Source organism: Scleropages formosus, chromosome 2 (assembly GCF_900964775.1).
Source record: "Scleropages formosus chromosome 2, fSclFor1.1, whole genome shotgun sequence".
Taxonomy (NCBI): Eukaryota; Metazoa; Chordata; class Actinopteri; order Osteoglossiformes; family Osteoglossidae; genus Scleropages; species Scleropages formosus.
In genome coordinates this window covers 4,854,547-4,863,157 of record NC_041807.1, presented here as the reverse complement: position 1 = coordinate 4,863,157, position 8,611 = coordinate 4,854,547, and positions in this window count along the sequence as shown.

Genomic DNA, 8,611 nt, shown 5'->3' with positions numbered 1-8,611 from the left:
TGCAAAATACTTTTTCTCAGCACTGTGTATGATGACAGGGTTAGGGTATGGATGAGTGAGACCTTGAATTGTACTATAAGTGACTGATGAATCTCGAGGTGTATGTGTATGACCCAAAAAGACCACTGTTACAGTTGTGCCCTACTGTGTATTTATGCATGAGTTATTGTTAAATTTAGTATTCTGGCAGTACTTTGGATTACTTTGCATTATAGTGGCAGAAATTCCTTTTCAATTTCTCATTACAACCAAACCTTTCCTACAGTGTGTAAATGTCCCTGCATAGATAGCAAGATAATTAAGTCTGCTGCACAATCCACAAAGTTACAGCTGGCAGAAGGAAAAAATGTATCTCAATACAAGTGCAGACATAGCCAAATGCCACCTCTAACTAACAGTTGCATCATTTTGAGCCTCATTAAAGATCTAATTGTGCAGTTAAAACCAAGTGACCACATAACAGAAATGTACAGCACTGGTGACCTGAATACTCGTCTCACTTTTCTCCCAAGAGATGTAAATTAAGTCTAGTGGTTTTCTATGTTAATAGGGAATATCCATTCTCTGGAGGGTCTATTAAAGTGCATGTGTACATGATATTGCTTGTTTGAGGCACCAAAGATCAATTTCAGGCCTGTGTTTGGTCAGAATTATAGACCTCAAGTGTTTTCTAGCCTTTTCCCCTTAATGCTTCCTTTAGCAACACACTAACCTATTGGTAACTGAATATTTCACTTGTCTTAGCTTCAAGTAGGGATACAGCATGAAGGATAGCAGTTACAGCAGTAAACACCCAAGGCTTAGGATTCTTGTTTTATTTGCTCTCATTGTTGTGGCATGCTTGTTATTATTTCATTATTCCCCTCTTCACTGACTGGCTTGTTTTAAAGAAGCAGCTATTTTTTAGAAGAAAACGTGTGTGTTAATGTGAGAGCTGAAATGGGGTAGAAATGGTTAGTATGAGGAGTGGGAATAGAGCCTGTGATGCAGACATTCATCAGAAGTTATCAGAAGGAATCCGTGAAGAAGGATACAGGGTAGAATATTAACTTTGCTATCAGTCCCAGTGGCTCCCCAAAGAGTATTCTACAAGACTACACTAAAGAAAAACATTTTTTTTTTTTTTTTTTTTTCAGGGAAATTTTGCAGATATTTCAGTAATTGGCAACAAAAGACCCTCTTACCACCAGCTGCACACTGATATGTAGCATCCTCTTTGTGTTTAACTCTTGCTCCTTCCGAGAAAGCATTCCCTTACATTTATTTCTGCAAGACCATATTGTATAAATTTGTGATTCTCAGACAGCCATATCAGAGATGAAAGACATACAGATGCAGAGAATCCATCAACAGGGTGGTATCTGGTATTCCGCACTCTATCTTGGGGGGTTTTGGGGTAAGGGGGGATTTGTGTTGGGGTTATTGGGTGTATAAAATTTTAGTTAGTTTTAAATGTTTTGAAGGACCACACTTCTTTTTCAAACAAATCACTTAAGAGGTGGCCGTCACAAAAATAAGAAATGAGAAATGTGTTGCTGGACCAAGCCTACTGTTGCCACTGACCAAGCCTGTACAGGCTGATTAACAAAAAATGACTGCGGTGAGTAGGGGCACTTAGTGAAATTAATTTTTCTAATGGTATTGGGAAGGCAGAGATAATCTGGAAATGGTAGAACAGTAATGTAATGCACGATAATCAGGAGAGGAGGTTTAAAGAGGTGGTGTCTTGTTTGGATATATGGAAGGGCACAAGGTTATTTTGATCACAGACAAGATTCAGAATTCCAGGTGCATCCCATGAACTTGAGAGCATGCAGGCTATAGAGGATTGTAAGAGTTAAAAGTCCTCAAATGTAGACATGCTGTGGACAAGGCAGTGGCTCAAGGTAAATGCAAGAACCTGGACTTGTGTTTAAATGGATAGCTGGTTGGTATTCCAGGAGCAGCCCTGCTGATATGCAGCTGTCTAATTCTTGAGAAGCAACTTAACTATTTCTCTTAAATATCAGCTAATTTATTTACATTTTGTAGATGTTCTAAAATTTTTAATGACTATAAGTACCTTAGGGGAAAAAAAAATAGTAAAAGGTTACTATCTAAGGAGCTAAGGTTAATTATTGATTCATATATTAGACCCATGACCTTATATCTATATTACGGTCTATATTACAATCACAGATTTTGATGATACACCATGTCAGTGCATACTGACAATGTAAGGGCCTGTTTTAGAAAGGCTAACAAGTGTTATTTACTTTCTATCAACACAAACTTCACTTCTGGTGCATCAACACAATAAGGAGATTGCCAGGGAATGGAAACAGGTTTGAAGGAAAATAAAGATTAAATAAACAACACTTATCTCACTCGGCTTACTCCAGAGGAGAGGATGTGAGCAGTTGGAATCAACGTCTCCTCAAAGACCAGGAGAATATCTGCTCTATTAAAAAGAAATATTGCTTCCTGAAGTCACTGCTTTGGAATAATTTCTCTATATCATCATTAGCTAAAGCCATTTTGCCACTCAAAACTTTTTTTCTTGTGATTTTCTTTTTGGTTTTTGTAATACCTCTGCAGATGAAGTATAGATCCATTTCATTTTTCCTGCTTCAGTGGGGTAGTGGACCCCTTCTCTGGTCTTGGCTGTCATAATGGGTTTTTGTGATTCTTTGGGAGCCCAAACAGCCTCCACAGAGGTGTCACTGGCGACCTTATTACGTTATTCCATTTATTTATTTATCTATTTTCATCTTGTAATAAAATCAGATTGAGCCTCCAGAGCTGGGGGGTATCGATCGGTGAGGCATTGATAAATGACCTGGTTTCTACAATGTGCTGACTGATACACTAAACCTGCTCCTGGAGCTCAGTCACCACCAGGAAACGGAGGACTTGAGTTTAACTTTGATTAACTGATACCTCCTGCGGGCTGGAGACCCAGCAGCTAAGATATGAACTGCTTGAATTCATAAATTCTTTCTGCACTTGTGTAGCACTGCACCTGAACAGCTTCAAAATTTTCCTTCATCAGCTTTGTGCTGTGGTGCTTCTGGATGGTTTTTCTTTTCATTCTAAGCTTTGGTTCAGTGCTTGGACTTCTTCAAGCTATTGCTCATATTTTCAGGAGATGTATACATCACAGCTTGCTCATAATGTCTCTGGCTACATTGACTCTTGCAACAGTTCTGCAGAAATGTGAATGTCATGAAAGACAGATGTTGGGAAGTGACTAGAAAACAGTAAGTTTTGCATGAAAGGGTTTATTGTTCACTTTGGGTAATGTCGGTGAAAAGGATATGCTGCTAATTTAATCTTACCAGGATCCACACTTTACTAGGTTTGGAAAACCTCAGGCTTGCTAAACTGCCCTTTGGAATACATGAAGAGTGATGGCCATCCTATGCAGTTTCTTTTTCAAGCCATTGCAAATCTGCATATCCATGTCACAAACCCTTTGGGCAAGCTGTAATAATATTTCTTTATCTTTGCTACACCATGAGTGTAAACCTGCATTAAACTTTAACAGAACAGCTCACAGAAATCCACTTTTGCTTGGATAACCACTCTCTATATTGCATTATGCATTTAGTTGCTTTGCCAGTCTCCCCTACCCAGGGTAATTCATAAGTCCTTGCTCTCTGCTATAGTACTATTGTCACACTATTGTCACACTCTGAAGAGAAGCACTATATTAGACAATGTTTTCTGATAGCCCATTCTGCACTATACTATAAAAAACATGAAATATAGTGAGTTCTTCAGTCGCCTCCAGTGGTATTAAATACCTTTTTAATTTTCATGAATGGTTGAGTCCAAGAAGGGACACATTTCTCCAATGTAGAAACTTTGTATCTATGTTAGAAATGACACAGTCAAGCAATTGATGGTGATAGCCAGTGGAGAGTCTGAGTGTCAGAGTCTACCTGGAAGACAGGGGCATAACCAAAACTTTTTTTCAGGGGTTGCCAAGTAAGACCCAGTGATTTCATTGGGGTGGCCAAAAAAAAAAAAACATCACCACTGACTGTGACATGCTGTATCAAAAGCAAATTCTACAGACAGAAATTCTATAAATTCTACAGAATTTATTTATTATAGATGTACACAAGAAATTACAGTGGCAGTACTTAGAAATGTCTGTAAAAACATATAACTTAATACGATCCTTCTTCTACATTATTTGTGTATTTAGATGCTAATGATGCAAATTGGGTATTGGAAATTATTTTTTTATGTTTGCAGATACAACTTATGTAACCAACATACCTGGTGGGCAACGCCTGACTACATGAGTGTTTTTCTTCATCTCTGATTCTGGTCTAATGTGTGTTGTCTCTGTAGAGCTTCTCCACAATCTCCCTCTTCGACAGTATCTCTGCTTCCTCCTTGTCTCTCTTAGCAGCACACATTTCCCCTGCTTCTTCCCTCTCCGTAGCGTTCATTTCCCTGCCTCTTTGTCATTTTCAGTTTTACTACTACTAGTCCTCAGTTTGTAAAAAAGGAAAGGATTTTCCTATTCCCCTGCTTTCCTTTTTACACTCTACAGTTCAAACACACTTATCAAGAAACACTTTTATTATTATTAAGTTGAATAGCTACTTACAGAAAACAGTGACAGACTCATAATGTATAAGTGTATGATGTGGTAACATTTATGAGGTAACATTATTTTAAAAAATTAGCTAGCTAGCAGTTGCAGTAACTTTAGCTAACATTCACTAAGTTATGCGTATTAAGCGTTTCCCATGATGAAACATCGCAGTAGTACCTCAACTTTAACAAACTTTCACAAAATGGTAGTGAAAAATGTAGTTAAACAACACTGATTTTACTCTCCTTATCACTGTATCCCCTTGCGTTGCTCACTTGCGCTGGACTTGGCTGCAGTAACTGTACCAGAATTAAAGTTTCCTGCTCTTACTCCTCCCTCCTACACACACAGGTTTGTGCCGTGCGGGCGGCTCGCAGCTCTTCAGCCTAATAGCGCTGCACCGAACACTATGTGCGTCATAGAAGTTTGAGCGGCGAAAAAAGTCACCTGTCAGTGTGGTCAGAGTGCTTTGAACAATAGGGGTGACCGGAGGGGTGGCCGAGCTTCAGTCAGGGGTAACACTGGCCACCCACGGCCACCACGTAGCTTTGCCCCTGCTGGGAGATGAATCTATTCTAGCTGTGGTGACCCCTCTCTTCCCTACCTTTTACCCATATCCTCTTTGTAGCCTGACTCTGATTTCTGACTATGAACTCTGTTCTGGTGGGGTAAGGAGAGGTGGTACAGTGGCATTAGTGTAGCAGTGCAACATCTGGCCACAGACGGTAATTTAATTTTAATTAGCACCACGGGGCACTGTAACTACAGAAGGATACCATGAGGTTGCTCAGGTGCTGCGTATGAGTCTATTGTGTGCAGTGGAAGTGAGGCTGTTTACCCTTGGAATTTTTTTGTTTCCAACTTTTTCTTCTCTGCCTCTCCAAATTTGCTACCACTATTGCACAGCAGGGGGGGTGCGGTGGCGCAGTGGGTTTGACCACAGTCCTGCTCTCCGGTGGGTCTGGGGTTCGAGTCCCCCTTGGGGTGCCTTGCGACGGACTGGCGTCCCGTTCTGGGTGTGTCCCCTCCGGCCTTACACCCTGTGTTACTGGGTGGGCTCCGCGACCCCGTATGGGACGAGCGGTTCTGAAAATGTGTGTGTGTGTGTGTGTGTGTATTGCACAGCATTGTTTTCAAGCCCCCGTCCTTCTACTCTGCCATATAGACTCTTATTTTTTTTTTTTTTTTGTCATAGTGCTCAATAAATCACATATTTCTGTTTCATTTCCTCCTGGTGGAAATGTGTCCAGACTCCTAGTTTGGATAAGACATCAAATTGGAAAATATATTATGGTAGACATAATAGCTCTAGAGGCCTTGCAATGATTCCTTTGAGTGTTCCTCAGTAGAAACTTTGCAACATCTTGATGGGACTATTGCAAAATATATAATAGTATATCTCATGAACACATTACACAGTTCTTCACAGTTAGGGCAATGGCTGCCTGCTTTTCTTAATCTAAATAATAAATCTCTGAAGTTTTAAGAAGGGTGTTTCCTCTCTTGCAATTAATTATCTTTGCCTTTATATGGAAACCAAGGCAAAGCTAATTGCTTCAAATGAGGATATCTAGGATGGCATCCGTGACCAATTGTTTGTGTAACAAGTAACTGATGTGTCTTGTTTTTGCTGTTATTCTGACAGGCTTGAAATGCAGGATGCAATGTTCATAAGCTAGAATGTGTCACAGGTTAGTGAGAAGATCTGCCTTCCATCTGTCAATTTCACTTCTCTCAGTGTTGCTCCATCCTCTGCTCCTCTGAACCTTTTTCCTTACCAGGAATTTCCTAGGTCAACTGGTGCTTCCATCACCAAAGATAACTGAGAAAAAATACATAAGTGAATGCCTGAATGGACTGGTGTTGACCATTCTTTGGGAAATTCCAAGTGAGAGAGGAAAATGTCACCAGGAGAATGACCTAGCAGATGAGGTCAAGGACTTTCTGTCTCCTACAAGTCTAATGGTTTATAAATCTGAACCATTCAGCTTCAGCTTAGTGACATAGCCATTCATCATTTTTCAATTTTGCAGTATTTTAACCACAGCCCCTCACTTCAGATCGATTCAATCAGTTAAAAAACGAAGGAATAATAAAAACCTGCAATGACAGTTTCCAGAACAGTGTCTATATGACTCAGGATACATCTGTGCAGTCTAAAGTACGTAACTCATATCACAGGTAACATTAGTAAGCAAATTTAGACAAGTATTCTGTCAGAGATATGCTGCTGAGTAGCTGATAGAAAAGACAGGACAAAAGCTGACTTGCATAGTTCAATGCCTCCTGAGGCTGTGAGCCTTTGATCCGGGATGTGTCTGTGCTAATTACCTCTGGTCTGTCAGCACTCCTGCGAAGGAGCTAAGGCCTGTATGCCTCACTGGACTGGTGTACCAGTAGGTCATTGATTGCAAAGTCATACAGACAACTGTGCTAGCTTCCTGCAACAGTTTGAGGTCAAGAAGGTGCCAAAAACTTTCACCTTCAGTAGAACTAATTTAAAAAGCCAAGCTAATTATCCCTCGTCCAGCATCATGGAGCAGCAATGGTTGCCATAATCATGTGGATTGCTGAAAAATTTCCATGACTACATGATCTCAGAAAATGGGGTCAATTCCCTAAGGAACCCTTGGGGTGCACTTGCACTGAAAAATAAATTGCAAAATTTGTTGAAGAGTGCACTGTAGGTGTCCACATGGGAAACCAAAGCAAGCGACTGTGTGCATCTGCCAAACTACCCTCTATCAAATGGTTGAGGGATGAAACCCATTGTGCTGGCCAGTGAAGAGAACAAAATGTCAGAATATATTAATCCCTTTCTACTGATGGAACCTTCTGGGTCCTGAACAATTATTTAACTTGTGCCTGTTTTTATATCTAATAGCTGGGATGTTCATAATATGCCAAGGTGAATCCTCCTACATAATACCCGTGAAAACTATCCGTGACAGGTGGAGGCAAAGAGTCTTGTCTGCCACCACAGAGCCTTGTTAACTCCATACTTGCTGATTCAGCTGGAAGCAACAAGCGTGGTGCTCTATGAGTCACTACAGTAGTTATTTGACATGTGAGGACTGCAAGATGAGGCAATAAGACCATTTCCAACACCTGTTACCCTGGTTACTGAGAATTATCTCACTTACCAATGCTTCTAACAAAAGAATAAATTCAAACAAATTTTCATATTTTCAAAAATAAAATATAATACATGTATCCCCCATTATCTGGTGCCATTTTATTCCTGGAAACAAACCAAAAACTGAAAGACCAGATAATGAATAATTCCATTATTTCTTATGGATAAAAATTCAAATTGGTTCCAGCCACATTCCAAGTTTCCCCCAAAATCATCCTTAATGATGACTAATATCGGAAAGTTTTGATGAAATTTTACTGAAAATTAAATATTTTAATTTTACTTTATTGCAGTCTGGCTATGATCCAACATTTCAGAATGAATAAATGAAAATCCAGACTAATAAGTGGTGTCAATAAGTGGCATGATACAGCAGATAGAAGTGAAAAATCGCATATCAGGAGACCTGTCATGGTTGCGCTTAGCAAGGACGGACTCAAGTGCAGAGTTATTGTACACTGATGTTTAATGAAGCCAAATCAGAATCCAAAAAGCAAAGTCGAGGGACAGGCGTGGGTCAGGCGATCAGCAAACGTAGTACAAAAGGCTAGGCAAAGGTCGATATCGGAGTAGGTTCACTGAAGCACGGCTCAAAGGGAAACAAAGGAGGCAAAACAAGGTTCCGCAGCTGGGCTTCCTTGGCTTCCCTCTTTATTGCCGTTCCCATTAGGAAATGGCAGGTGTTGCCGATGTGCCGGCTGCGGGGGACGTGACAAGACCAAATAATGGTGGTGGAGTGCATACTGATTAATACACTTAAGTACAGTCCATCTGTTGAACAGTTGGTGAAAAATAATTCTGAAAAAAAGAAATTGGGGAAAAAAAAAAAAACAAATCACAAAAATAGGCATTAAAAACTACTTAAATTATGTACACATGTGCAT